Raw genomic sequence first — 15,227 nt, 5'->3', positions numbered from 1 at the left:
GGCTTGGCATTTGGGTGTGAAAAATTTCATACCTACATCTATGGTCTTCCCAAAGTTATCCTAGAAACGGACCATAAGCCACTGCTAGTGATCGCAAAGAAGAATCTGTGTGACATGTCACCACGGATACAACGCCTAATGATGAGACTTCAATGTTATGATTTTGAGCTAACATATGTGCCAGGGACACAAATGTTCATTGCAGACACACTATCCAGGGCTGCGCTTTATGCCACTCAAAACAGTGAATCAGAAGAGGATGTGGCTCTTCATGTGGATATGGTCTACGCAGCATTGCCCGCCACACAGGAACAACTATCAGTGATAGTCACAGAGACATCAAAGGACCCAGTCCTGAGTAAAGTAATGAGAAATCTTCAAGAGGGCTGGAAGAAAGGGTCATGTAAACAATATTATCACATTTAGTCTGAGCTCTCTGTGGTCAATGGACTACTGCTTAAGTGTGACAGGATAGTAGTGCCCACCTCTATGCGACGAGAAATGCTCAACAGGATACATGAAGGGCACCTGGGTGCAGAAAAGTCAAAAAGGAAAGCACGTGAGGCACTCTACTGGCCAAACATGAACTCTGATATTGACCAGTTGATCAGCGAGTGTGCTACATGTCAGGAGTATCACTACAAGCAAACAAAAGAGCCCCTCATTACCACAGAGCTCACATCACAACATTGGGAAAAGGCCGGAACTGATATATTTCACTAGGAAGGAAAAGACTATTTGTTAGTTATTGATTATTATTCCAATTATCCGGAGATGGCTCCCTTGTCCAGTACCACATCAAGAGCTGTGATAACTCACCTGAAGTCAATCTTTGCCAGGCAGGGCATCCCTCTAACCCTGGTCTCTGATAATGGCCCTCCCTATGCCAGTCATGAGTTTCAGTCATTTGCTTCAGAGTATGAGTTTAATCATGTAACCTCCAGTCCGCTCTATCCTCAGGCTGATGGAAAAGCGGAGAAGGGGGTACAGATTGTAAAGAGACTATTAAAGAAAGCAGCACACTGCAACACTGACCCATATCTGGCCCTGATGTCATACAGGGCGGGCCCGCTAGCAAGTGGCATGTCTCCAGCTGAGCTCTTACTGGGTCGGAAAATCCATACACGACTTCCCAGTTATGTCACACCTGACCACAGAGATGAGGTGTGGGCAGACAAGGCTCAGAAACTACAACAGAAACAAAAAACACTTCATGACCGCACAGCCACTACACTAGTGCCTCTGCAGGAGAAAGATATAGTTCGCATTGAAGGGCCTAAGTCATGGCCTAAAAGAGCCACCGTTCTACAACAGGTCGCCCCCAGGTCATATAGTGTCATGACAGAGAACGGCAATGTGTTTCGCAGAAACAGGAGGCACCTACTGAAAACCACAGAGACCTTTCAGCCTCAGGAGGATGGAGAGGATGACGAGATGAGGGAAATGCCACAAAGAGACGAGATGAGGGAAATGCCACAAAGTGACGAAGGACACAGTAGTGATAATGTGACAAGGGACCTGTGTGGTACAGACATGAACTTAAGGGATACAACTGGGGTGGTTCAGCAAATACCCGTTCAGCCACGCAGGTCACAGCGCACTAGAAAGCCTATAGTTAAACTTGACCTGTAGACAGGGATTGATAAGACTGTAAACAGTTAATGGACTCCTGGGTATGGGTAAGGTTTACACCCACCTGCAATTAGTTCAACGGTGTAGTTACACTGACTGTTTCTATATGATGTTAACAAGTGTTCTATGTGTTATGTTATGTTATGTTGTTACTGTGTTATGTCTTCATTGAAGGGGGAAGATGTACGGATAACCATAGCTGTCGTAAAGACAGCGGGGTTTGATTGACAGCTGGTTGACGGCTGATGTCATATCTGGGGGCGGGATCCGACGCCATCTTGGCCATGCTTGAAGTACTGTACTATGAGACACAGAGTCAGGACTGAATAAATGGCACTCCACTACAACTGCTTGGGAGACTCGTAATTACGTTATTAAGATAACATTACACTGTCCAATCAAAGATTCCCAGGGCAGGTACAGCACAGGTTAGATACAGAGCAAAGCTCCCACTGCACTGTCCCATCAAACACTCCCAGCGCAGGTACAGCATGAGTTAGATACAGAGTAAAGCTCCTTCTGCACTGTCACATCACACACTCCCAGGGCAGGTACAGCACGGGTTAGATACAGAGTAAAGCTCCCTCTACACTGTCCCATCAAACACTCCCAGGGCAGGAACAGTACGGGTTACAAACAGGGTAAAGATCTCTCTACAGTGTCCCATAAAACACTCCCAGGGCAGGTACAGCATGGGTTAGATACAGAGTAAAGCTCTCTCTACACTGTCCCATCAAACACTCCCAGGGCAGGAACAGTACGGGTTACAAACAGAGTAAAGATCTCTCTACAGTGTCCCATAAAACACTCCCAGGGCAGGTACAGCACGGGTTAGATACAGAGTAAAGCTCCCTCTCCGCTGTCCCATCAGACACGCTCAGGGTAAGTACTGTGTGTTAGATAAATGTTTAAATTCCCTTTCCCAACAATGTGCCTCACTCAAAATCTCAGAAGAGTGCCCTCTATCGCACTACTGTGACATTTCCATTCTCAACTTTGCATTTGCAGCAGGCTTTGTGTCCTTTAATTTCAAAGGTTAACTTCATGTAAGTTTGTGCTGTATTAGGAGTCGTTTAGTGCTGTGAACTCATGGCTGTTGATTGAAACAATGCCAAACTCAATATACGATACAAGATAACCTCCATAATAAGCACAGTTAAAAGTTTTGGTTGTTTTGGGGTTAATTCCCTCCAGTTCATTTTCTTAACGTTAAAAATAAAAGGTTTTACTCATTCTGCTTCAGACTGTCACCACCTAGCAATCAGTTTCTGTAAGAAAAAAAGCTTTTTGTTACAGGTTTTGGCTTTCCCTCAGCGTTTGTAATTTGTGTCCACAACAAAGATGCAGATTTCATAAGCTGACCGAGTCTTCCATGAATTGAAATTGGCAGCCTTGTGCAGGCAGTATCCAGAATAGTCAGCCAACTAACATGCCCACCACACTCTCCTTTCCACTCAAAAGGTTGATAAACATTACCCTTCAGATCTTTGGCAGGCTAAAAGTTCAAATTCGGATTTATGTTGCAAGATGTAATTACTCAGAAGCCAAAGACCATCGCCATGTGGTCTCAGGGCGCGTCGCCGAAGTTGTTGTTGTGAAGCACCCTCCTTTTCCTCAGCTACCATCGTCGTCGAGTCGCGATGGGTTTTCTTCTTCTTCTCCCTCGGGCGGTCGTCAGTGGTAATGTTACGGTCGGGGGTCGATTGGCGGTCTTTACCGTTTAAATGATTTCACTATCCATGCTTCGAACGCCAGTTTATTCTTTAACCTGGCTATTACTGTCCATGTGACAAACGCCAGCTTATAACTAGGCCGTTTGTCTCGATTTTGCTACCCATCCTTTGAACGCCAGCATATTCTTAAATTGGGGTTTTACTGTAACGCCAACTTATTCAACAAACGCCAGCTTATAACTGGACGTTTGTCCCCAAATGCGTCTTTCCACTGCCCTTCTCTGCCTTTACCGGTTTACCTTCTTCGTCTCGTCTCGTCTCGTCTGCCCGTTATTGGCCTGTGTGTCCTGTGTGGTTTTGAACTCGGGTCTTGTTCTCCTCCCACATTTGGCCCCGGTGTGATGGGCGTCCTTGGTTGTTGAGCAGTGCGGGGAGCGAGAAGAGAGCCCGCCACGAGGCCAGGGCACGAGAATGAGAGGCAGCAGGCCAAGGCCACAGCCAAGAGATAAGAGCCAAGAAAAATGATTGCTACTGATGGGCCTACAATTATACCTGTTCTTCAACTCCTTATCTGTGCGCCAAATCAGGTCAATCCTTTGTCTAACTTTTGGCGGCCTCGTTTAAATGATTACAGCCATTTATTTTAACGACTTGTGGAGTGGTTGTTGTTAGATCCGTGATTCTGAGAGTATGATGTTTTTCAATAACCACACGGATGCTGAAATTTAACAATCAACAGGTATTTACTGGAGTAGGGTAGTCTCAAGACTGGGGGTACAGAGGCATGCTCAAGGCTTATACACAGGTATGGTCACTGCCGGTACTACAGTATACAGGAGCTGTAAAAGTAGTTCTCTCTTAAAGGTACATACACTACAATTCCTCCCCTTTTAGATTAGCAGTACCCATAATATTCAAATAACAATTAACACTTTAACATGTACATTAAACAACAATAGTCCATTTATAGATTCAGTCTTTGGGGCGGCTTCCTGATCCTTTCGGGATAGCGCCTTTCCTGAGGTTCTTGTCCTTGGTGCGGAGGCAATTCTGGCCCCTTTTCGTCGGTTAGTTCATCGGTTTCCACTGCTATTAGTTCTGAGGTAGATGCTACCGGTATGTCGAGTTCATCCACAGGTACTCGAGGCATGGGGTTGACTCGTTCCTGTGACGCTAAGATCTGATCGACGTGGCGTCTCACAATGTTCTTCCCGACATCCACTGTGTACAATAATGGCCCCTGCCTTGTGCATATTGTTCCGGGTTGCCATTTCTCTGTTCGGTAGTCACGGGCCAAGACTGGTTGTCCTACATTGAAGCTTCTAGTCGGCTTCTCATTGATGTGCTGGAATTGTTTATCCTCAACATTTCTTTGCACATTTGGTCTCAGCAAATCCAGACGAGATCTCAACCTTCGGTTAAAGAACACCATGGCCGCGGTCTGGTTGGTGACTGCATGTGTCGCATTTCTATAGGCTAATAGGAAATTGTCCACCTTATGCTGTAGTGGAATTTCATCGTTGCACATGGCCTTTATCGCCTTTTTAAAGGTTTGTACGAACCTCTCAGCCAATCCATTTGTGGCTGGATGATAAGGGGCAGATGTGTAATGTCTGACCCCATTCCTTCTCATAAATTTCCGAAACTCTTCGGACACAAACTGTGGTCCATTATCAGAGCAAATCTGCTCTGGCAAGCCGTTCCTGGCAAGTATGGTCCGTAGGACTGCAATCGTTTTCTCTGTAGTGGTTGAGGACATTTTTATCACCTCAGGCCATTTCGAGTGAGCATCCACTGCTATTAAGAACATTGAGTCCATGAATGGACCAGCAAAATCAATGTGCACCCGTTGCCATGGAGAGGACGGCCACTCCCATGGGCGTAGAGGGGCATGTGGTGGTGCATTTTGGACCTTCTGGCATCCTAAACAGCTCTTGGTTAGGCCCTCGATTTGTTGATCGATCCCCGGCCACCACGCATAAGCCCTAGCAAGGCTTTTTATTTTCACCCCTCCCAGATGACCTTCATGAAGCTCATTTAGCACTCTCTCCCTTAACTTGGGTGGAATCACCACTCGGGATCCACACATCACTGTCCCCTGGCATACTGACAGCTGTTCTCTTCTGAATGAGAATGCTGGCAACAGTGAGTCGCCATGTGTAGGCCATCCCCTCACCGTCAAATCATATACCCGAGACGGTGTCGGATCATTGCGGGTCTCCTTCTCTATATTCGCGTTCGTTACCGGCAATCGTTCAATTATTGACGAATAAAATATCTCGATAGGGTCCACTGCTGGTTCTTCCTCCACAGTAGGCAGTGGCAGGCGTGATAGCCCATCAGCGTTTCCATGCTGTTTCGTGCCTTTGTATTCTATTTCATATTGATTCGCCCCTAGAAACAGGGACCATCTTTGTAACCATTGCGCAGTCATCACTGGAACGCCCTTCTTAGGATTAACGATGGAGACAAGTGGTTGGTGGTCAGTCAGCAAGGTGAACTTCTGCCCATGCAGATAGTGGTTGAATTTTTTTACTCCCCATACTAGGCTGAGGGCCTCCCTGTCAATCTGGGCGTAGTTGCGCTCGGCTGAGGTTAGTGACCGAGACGCAAAGGCTACTGGCCTCTCCAACCCGTCTGGGAATTTGTGCGACAGCACCGCTCCAATACCATAGTGTGATGCATCACAAACCAAATGAATTGGTAGTGCTGGGTTGAAATGGGCCAACACCTCTTTTGATGTGATCAATTCTTTACACTTCTGGAAAGCTCGTCTACGTTCGTCATTCCACTTCCATGGTACCCCTGTTTGCAGTAGGGTGTTCAGTGGGTGTAATACCGTGGACAAATTTGGTAAGAACTTATGATAGTAGTTTACCAGCCCAAGGAACGACCTCAGTTGTGACACATTTTCCGGTGCTGGAGCCTTGACTACTGCCTCAATCTTTTCAGGAGACTTATGTAACCCCTCTTCATCGATGACGTGGCCACAATATGAGATGTGCTTCTGGAAAAACTTGCACTTGTGACCATTAGCTCGTAGCCCATATTCCTCTAATCTGGTGAGCAACTTCTCCAAGTTGGCGAGGTGATCACTGTCATTTTCGCCCGTGACCAGGATGTCGTCGAAATAACACTGGGTCCCTGGAATCCCTTGCAGGACTTGATCCATCGCCCTTTGCCAAATAGCCGGAGCCGATGCTACCCCGAACGCCAGCCGATTGTATTGATAGAGACCTTTATGAGTGTTGATCATGAGGTATTGTTTCGAGGCTTCTTCTACCTCCAATTGCAAGTACGCCTGGGCTAGATCAATTTTGGTGAAGCGTTTACCTCCAGATAGCGAGGTGAAAATATCCTCAATTTGTGGAAGCAGATATTCACAGAATCACAGAAACCCCACAGTGCAGATAGAGGCCATTTCGGCCCATCGAGCCTGCACCGACACATATCCCACCCGATCCCCGTAACCCCTACACCAACACATATCCCACCCTATCCCTGTAACCCCACGTATTTAATCCCCCTAACACTAAGGGTCAATTTATCATAGCCAATCAACCTAACCCGCACATCCTTGGACTGTGGGAGGAAACCGGAGCACCCGGAGAAAACCCACGCAAACACGGGGAGAATATGCAAACTCCACACAGACAGTCGCCCAAGGCCGGATTCGAACCCGGGTCTCTGGTGCTGTGAGGCAACAGTGCTAACCACTATGCCACCGTGCGATGTTGTACCGTGTGATGGACTGGGTTCACTGTCACCTTAAAATCCCCACAGATGCGGACCTTCTTTGGTTCCCCAGGCGTATTACTCAACGACCTCTTCATTACAGTAACGATGGGTGTAGCCCACTCGCTCCAGTCTACTTTGGACAGTACTTCTGAACGTTCCAACCCTTCCAGCTCTGCTCGACGGCTGGTCTGATCGCATAAGGCACTGGTCTGGCCTTAAGAAACTTTGGGCTTGCATTTTCCTCTATTTTAATCATTGCTGTTATGCCTTTTAGTGTTCTGAGTCCCTCCTGGAACACTTCTTTTGTGTCAGTTAGCATTTTTGACAGTCGTCCAGGTGTGACGTCGTCATCCTTTTTGGCCTCAACCTTCAGTGCCTGTATGGAATGCCAATGTAATTGTATCTTCCAGATCCATTCACATCCTAGCAGTGGTGGTCCTCCATCTGGCAATACATATAAGTCCATTTTAGGTATTTCCTGGCCTTTGTGTATCACTTTCACCCTTATTTTTCCTTTGGGGTAGAATTTTTGCCCCGTGTACATCTTCAAGACAATCTCTGTAGCTTTCAAGAGTATATGTGAAAATAGCCGCTTGTAGTCCCTTTGGTTTATGACTGTTAGGGCTGATCCTGTGTCCAATTCCATTTTCACTTGGACTCCGTCTATCTTGAGTGTAACCCAGACAGTCTGGTGATCCTCCATTTTGGTTACCTTATGTAGTTTCAGACAACACAGCTCCTTGCTTCCGGAGTCTGTGTCACTTTTCTGTTCGTCTGAACTACTGCCCATCACCTTGTGTACCTTTTTGTACTTCTCCTGTGGAGATTTCTTGCTGTTGGTTTTCTTCCCAGACCTGCAGACTCTTGCTATGTGTCCTGCTTTTCCACACTGTCTGCACACTTGGTCCTTGAGCCAACAATCCTTCTGGTCGTGTGTTGTTCTGCCGCAGCGATAACACTTCCCTGTTCCATAGGACATTTCATTGGTGCCATATTCTTCCGGTCTCCATTGTATCTCTGCAGCGCCCCTTGCGGCTGCTTCGTGTGATACTGCCATACTGAAAGCCTTGTCCAGCGTAAGATCCTTTTCTGATAGAAGCCATTTCTGGGTTCCTTCACTTTGAATCCCACACACAAACTTGTCCCTTAACGTATCTGCTAGTCCCACTCCAAACTGGCAGTGTTTCGATAGCTTGTGCAGTTCCGCTAAGTACTCAGCATTGCTTTCATCTTTGTGTTGGTTCCTTTTATGGAACTTAAATCGTTCTGCTATCAGCAGCAGTGTGGGGTTTAAGTGGTCCTGTAGGATTTCTACTATGCTTTCGAAATTCTTATTCACAGGCTTCTCTGAGGTTATTAGGTTTCGCAGTAACCCATAAGTTTTTGCACCCATGGAATTTAACAAAACCAGTGCTTTCCTAGCATCTGGCACTTCATTTGCCCTGCAGTACACCTCAATACGTTCCACATATATCGCCCAATCTTCGACTTCACTGTCGAACGTAGAGATACTGCCACTCTTCGGCATCCCTGGGTGTGATTTAACTGTCAAAAATGGCGTCTCCCACGCTTTCACTTCTTCTCCGCTGGCACAAAATGGCGTCTCCCGTGCTTTCCTTTCTTCCCGCGCTCGCCCTTCTTCTCTGCTGCGGCTTCTAAAAATGGCGTCTCCCGCGCTCTTCCTACTTCTCCGTGGCTCAATGGCATCTCCCGCGCTCTCCCTTCATCTCCTCGCAGACACTGTTCAGCCCTTGAGACCTGGCTGCGCTCTGCGCGTTTTTTTTTCTGTGCGCCTTTCCCGTTTCCGCCGCTTGGTCCTTAACCCGGCTGCTGCTTTACCCTCTCTCTCTCCGTTTTGTTTTTCCTCGCGCCGCTCGGTTTTCAACCCCTGGCTGCGCCCTGTGCGCTTCACCCTCTATCTTACCCCGTTGACGCTGCTCGGCTTTTTCTCTGCCGTCGGTTGGCTCCAGCCACCGCTGTCCGGGAAGGGTCTGTGCTGTACCTGGTACCTGTCGTCAGTCTGCTGCTGATTGTCGTGGCTGGGGAACCAAGCCCGGCTCTCCACAGCCTCCCCTGCGATGTTCACTCTCTGCCAGACGACTGGGCGGTTGCTCGTGGCCGACGCCCATGTTTCTGGCCTCGACTTTCTTCCACCGCCCTCCTGGAGCGAATCCTCGAAGGGAAATGCAGAGTTACAGGTAGATTCGAATCGGCACTCGTCGCCACTGCTAGATCCGTGATTCTGAGAGTATGATGTTTTTCAATAACCACACGGATGCTGTAACTTAACAATCAACAGGTATTTACTGGAGTAGGGTAGTCTCAAGACTGGGGGTACAGAGGCATGCTCAAGGCTTATATACAGGTGTGGTCACTGCCGGTACTACAGTATACAGGAGCTGTAAAAGTAGTTCTCTCTTAAAGGTACATACACTACAGTTGTCTCCAGGTCTAATGGCCCCGATATCCTGGTTGTTTGTCATGGATGAAGCTTAATTGTCGCCATCCTGACTTGATGGCTACTGTGAGCTGTTATCGATTAAATATGCAGAAACCTAATGGCCTCGATTGTAGGCCCATTCTAGCTTGATCTATTTCAAGTCGAATGAATGCATATTCTGTGTTTACTTTGGCTATCTGGCTCCAGAGAGTCCTTTTCACAGATTCCTGCATTTTAAGTTTCATCTCCGGGCCTGCCTGTCTGCAGAGCCCTGTTTTAAAAATCCTGTCGGTTTTGGTCACGAGGTTACAGAAGGCATTTTGGGTACCCTGTTTTTAATAACTTGTCCAAACAGCGTCCCTGGATCCATAATTTGGGGAGTGCGGGAATTTTGAGAACCCTGCACTTACAGCCGTAACTTTGTTGGAAGGTCCACGGAATCTGCAGAGAGGCAGGTGAACACCGCTGACACAGTTATGTTCCCAGGGGTTTCCCTGCAGTGTTATGGAGTACAATTGGGAGTACCCCCATGGAAATTCACTACCTCCCCCCCCCAACCAAGATCTTAGCCATTCTTTTCAATAGCTTACGTAGCCAATAACCCCATGGAGACCCCATGAGCCACCTCACGTAGAATAGGCAGTGCAAACCATGGAACCGAGTACCCTCAGAGCCCCTCATTAATTATCCGTCTGTGTTTGCTTTGATGTTGAAGCAGGCCCATTTCAAGGTCAGACCCATTCTCCTTAAAAGTCATGCCTTTAAGGAGAACTTGGAGGTTAACCACTTATAGCAACTGTAACAATGAGATGTCAACTGCAGTGCCTTGGCCATCAGATTATGGGAGCACCTTCACCACACAAGACTGCAGCGGTTCAAGAAGGCCCAGCACCACCTTCTGAAGGGTACTGGGGATGGGCAACAGATGTCCACACCTCGAGAAGAACTTTAAAAAAAAAACTCCAGACAATTTTTACATTTTTGTATAATTTCTCTCCCTTGACACCCAGGAATAAGAACATTGCATCTCAATTGCAGCTAACTGAAGTCAATTGTAAAATCCATCGCTCTATCTCAAGCCATAGAGAAAGCACGGTGTAACACAGACATTTTCCTGTTTGAGGAGTGACAGAGGTTTGCTTCCAATGTAATGATACTGGAAGAAAAGGAAAAGAAAATTCCATCCCCGAGTTGGAGGATCCTTCACTTTGACGGGCATATAATTTGAACCCCCCACCACCCCCCCACTCCCCACTTCTAAATAAAGAGATGGGGAATCTTGGCACACACTGGTCAGAGAAGAAACGTAAATGCCAGAAAGAATCCTGCAATATTAGTGATGGTTTGGCAAGCTTCTTGAATGCTTTTACACTAGATTTTATTCTTTTTTTTAATTCAAATTTTAATCCTTTTATAAGTTCAATAGGACCGGTAGGAGAACTCATATATTGGAGTTCAGTAAATATTACATTACAGCAGAACACATAGAAGCCATACATGGTGCAGAGATGAAGGATGCAAACTTATTACACTTATCTCTGAGAAGTTAAACTGTCAGTGAACTCGAGGGCAGTTCCATGTACGGGTCACTGTGCAAATTTTGATGCAATCCTGGGCCCCCTGAAAATATTACACACACTCCGAGGGACACACTGTAATTATTGCACACTCCCAGGGACCTCCCTGAAAATATTGCACATGCCCAGGGACACCATGGAAATATTACACTCTCTAAAGGACCCCCTCTCAATATTGGCACACTCAAGGACCCCTCTATCTATTACACAGATTCAAAGACCCCCTCTAATTATCAGCAAACTCTCAAAGACCCCTTCTAAATATTGATACATTCCAGGACCACCGCTAAATACTGACACACTCAAGGAACCTCTCTAAATACTGACACACTCAAGGAACCTCTCTAAATACTGACATACTTAAGGAACCCCTCTAAATATTAACACACTCATGGACCCCCGCTAAATATTGACACACTCAAGGAACCCCTCTAACTATTGACACACTCAAGGAGCCCTTCTAAATGCTGACACACTCAATGAACCCCTCTAAATATTGACACACTCAAGGAACCCCTCTAAATACTGACACACTCAAGGAACCCCTCTAACTATTGACACACTCAAGGAGCCCTTCTAAATACTGACACACTCAATGAACCCCTCTAAATACTGACACACTCAAGGAGCCCACTATATATTGACACACTCAAGGAACCCCTCTAAATATTGGCACACTCAAGGATATCCTCTAAATATTGACATCCGAAGGCAGTGTCAGCTATCCAAAGGAATTCAGTGCTAGCAATGCGTAAAACATGTTTTAATGGTGTACAGCAGCAGAAGTAACACCCGAGGGATTAACAAATACAGTAAAACCCAGAAACCCGATAAATATAGGAACATTCTGGTATTATCTGGTGGGTTCCTGGAACCAGGGGCCCTAGTTTGAAGCCTACATTTTTTTTAGAGGGAGCCCTACCCTGGGAGGTGGTGAACAGGAAGTCAGTTCAACCTCACAGATCACCACACTTGGATAGAACATAGAAAGGACCCTCAGCCCTTGTCTCTTTCAAACAGCTGCTCTTTGTTGGTCAAGACTGTACTTTCTCTCATCGGGATGTCTCATGACACTATTGTGTCAACTAGGGCGGGACTTATGGCAGAACGCACAGCAAACAAAGTCTATTCACTCAGCAAACAGTCCCTTAAAATAGCACATTACAGCAAACAGTCTACAGAGTCTATTTTAAAAGAGTCTCTATGAATTACAGCAAAAAGAACTCATGACTGACACTACAGCTATGTCTGCAGGATTGTTTCTGCAGCAAAATGCAGTGAGTGGAGGATAGTTACACAATACAAATTACGTGTGCAAAATCAATCCCAGTCACTTACAGCAGTGCGGTATCCAGACGTGATTGACGGGAAAATTACCTAATTATCTCCATTCTGGTGTCAATGGAGCAGCAGGAAATGGCTTGAGATAAGACTTAACAGGTGTACAGCTGAGGATCTATGAGAACCGGGTTGTGAGAGGAACATCGAGAACTAATCTTTAAATCTTTGAACGAGGCAGGCCAAATCAATAAGGCTGTTAAAAAAGCATGCGGGATCCTTGAAGTTTATTAATAGAGGCAATAGAGTACAAAAGTAAGGATGTTATTCTAAACCTTTATAAATCACTGGTTAGACCCCAGCTGGGGTATTAGCCCCGATATTAACTTGGAGGCGTGTTGGGAGTGTGGGGGGGTGGTTGAGAGGGCGATATCGCGTGGCAAGCCCGGAAGTAAGTTCAGCGCGTCTGTCCGCGGCTCTTTAACGCAGCCACCTCATTAGCTTTTTATTTCCGGGTTTGGCGTTGATTGCGCAGCAGCGAGCGTGATGAGGACCTGCACGATGTGATTTCAACTCCAATATTTAAAGGGCCAATCCAAAGATGGAATTTGGAGTTTGGAGTTGGAATCAAGAGAAGACAAGGTGTGACAATGGATTCAGGACTCTCAAAGGCTGCGCCCAGCTTCAATGACACCTCCCTTAATGTTCTGCTGGGGTCAGTGAGGAGCCGGAGAGAGATACTCTTCCCCAGCAATGGGAGGAAGAAACTTGCTGCTGCCATAAAGAAGGCATGATTGGAGGTGGCCCAGGAGGTCAGCAGCAGCAGCAGCATGGCGCCACGCTCATGGGTTCAGTGCAGGAAGTATTTTAATGACCTAACCAGATCAGGAAAGGTGAGTACAGTTGTATATTCACCTACATCCTGCTGTGCGCATCACCCCACCCCCTCACTCTGCCTTGTCAAGTCTACTCCATCGCATCACTCCTCACATCCACTTATCTTGCAAGCGCACCCATCCTTCTCTTCCTATGCACTTACTCACATCCCCATCTTTCCATCCACCACTCCCACTCAGCCTCATCCTTATGCAATTTCATGCCTCTTCCTGATAGTCACCCTCACCAAATGCACTGCATCCATCAGGTGAACACATGCCATTCTTCCTCCTTCATGTCTTCCTTCTCCTCCTCCTTAGAATTGTCCGCACACGATGTCTACTCTGCACCTTGTTCTTCCTGTAGGTCCAAACCTCACAGCTAAACAATGTTGTGCAGAGCGCAGCACACCATGACCATTCTGGAGGCCCTAGCAGGCACGTACTGAAGGGTGCCTCCAGACCTGTCTAAGCGCCTGAAGCACATCTTCAGCATGCCGATGGCTTTTTCGATCACACATGGTCATATGTCATTCAATGTAGAGCTGTTGGGCTTTATTAGTTGGGTTTCTGACGGGTGGCATCAGCCAAGTTTGAAGTGGGTATCCCTTGTGGCAGCACGGTGGCATAGTGGTTAGCACTGTTGCCTCACAGTGCCAGGGACCCGGGTTCAAATCCGGCCTCGGGTGACTGCCTGTGTGGAGTTTGCACATTCTCCCCGTGTTTGCGTGGGTTTCCTCCGGGTGCTCCGGTTTCCTCCCACAGTCCAAAGATGTGCGGGTTAGGTTGATTTGGCTATGATAAATTGACCCTTAGTGTTAGGGGATTAAATACGTGGGGTTACGGGGATAGGGCTTGGGTGGGATGGCTGTCGGTGTAGGGACCGGGTGCTAGGGTTTGGATGATCACCCGTGATCTCGTTGAATGGCGGAGCAGGCTCGAAGGGCCGAATGGCCTACTCCTGCTCCTATCTTCTATGTTTCTATGTTGTCTCCTAGCAGATATCTTTTTGTGGTTGCACACCAGCTGCACATTGACAGAGTGGAAGCGCTTGGGGTTGAGGAAGACACTTGGTTGATCTGGGGGTGAGCGGATTGCCACTTGTGTGCAGTTGATGACGCCCTGCACCTGTGGGAAGCCAGCCAGAGACACAAATCCAAACACCCACTCATTCTGACTGGCGTCATTGCAAGCAAAGTTGACATAATTGCCAGTGCTGGCAAATGACCCAATTGAGCGATTAGCATATGTTAATAGGCAACCCACCTCTCCTGAGGAGGTTGCGCACAAGCAGCCTAACACACTCTAGTTAAAGCAATAGCAAAATACTACAGATGCTGGAAATCCGAAATAACAACAGAAAATGGTGGAAAAACTCAGCAGGCCAGGCAACATCCGTGGAGAGAAATTAGAGTCGACGTTTCGGGTCTAACCCTTTTTCAAAACTGGAAAGGAAATAAAATAGATCAAAAGGCAGGGCTGGGAGAGAACAAAAGAAGTGAAGACACATTAAGAGGTATTCAAAAGGAGACGAGATGGTGATAGGACTAGTGGAGACAAAAATGGCTTAGATTAGGTGTGAAATGTTCTGGCAGAATGAGAGACAGCTGCCATGTGGGAGAGAGAAAAAAAAGGAAACGGGGGAGGGAAAAACCAAAACAAAGGGGTGGATAAAAAATATAAGTAAAAATGTAATAGGGGCCGAGATTATGATCTGGAATTGTTGAACTCGATATTGAGTCCGGAAGGCTATTAAGTGCCTAATCGGAAGATGAGGTGCTGTTCCTCGAGTTTACGTTGAGCTTCCGTGGGACCACTACCCTCCTCCGCCTGGCTGAACTTGTTCTCACATTGAACAACTTCTCCTTTAACTCCACTCATTTCCTCCAAATCAAAGGTGTTGCCATGGGTACCCGCATGGGTCCTAGCTATGCCTGCCTTTTCGTGGGATATGTGGAACACTCTTTGTTCCAGTCCTACTCAGGTCCCCTCCCTCACCTCTTTTTCCGATACA

The sequence above is a fragment of the Somniosus microcephalus genome, chromosome 3 (assembly GCF_052327205.1).
Source record: "Somniosus microcephalus isolate GS21.2 chromosome 3, FLI_Smic_1.0, whole genome shotgun sequence".
Lineage (NCBI taxonomy): Eukaryota > Metazoa > Chordata > Chondrichthyes > Squaliformes > Somniosidae > Somniosus > Somniosus microcephalus.
Note: the sequence above shows the minus strand (reverse complement) of the source record.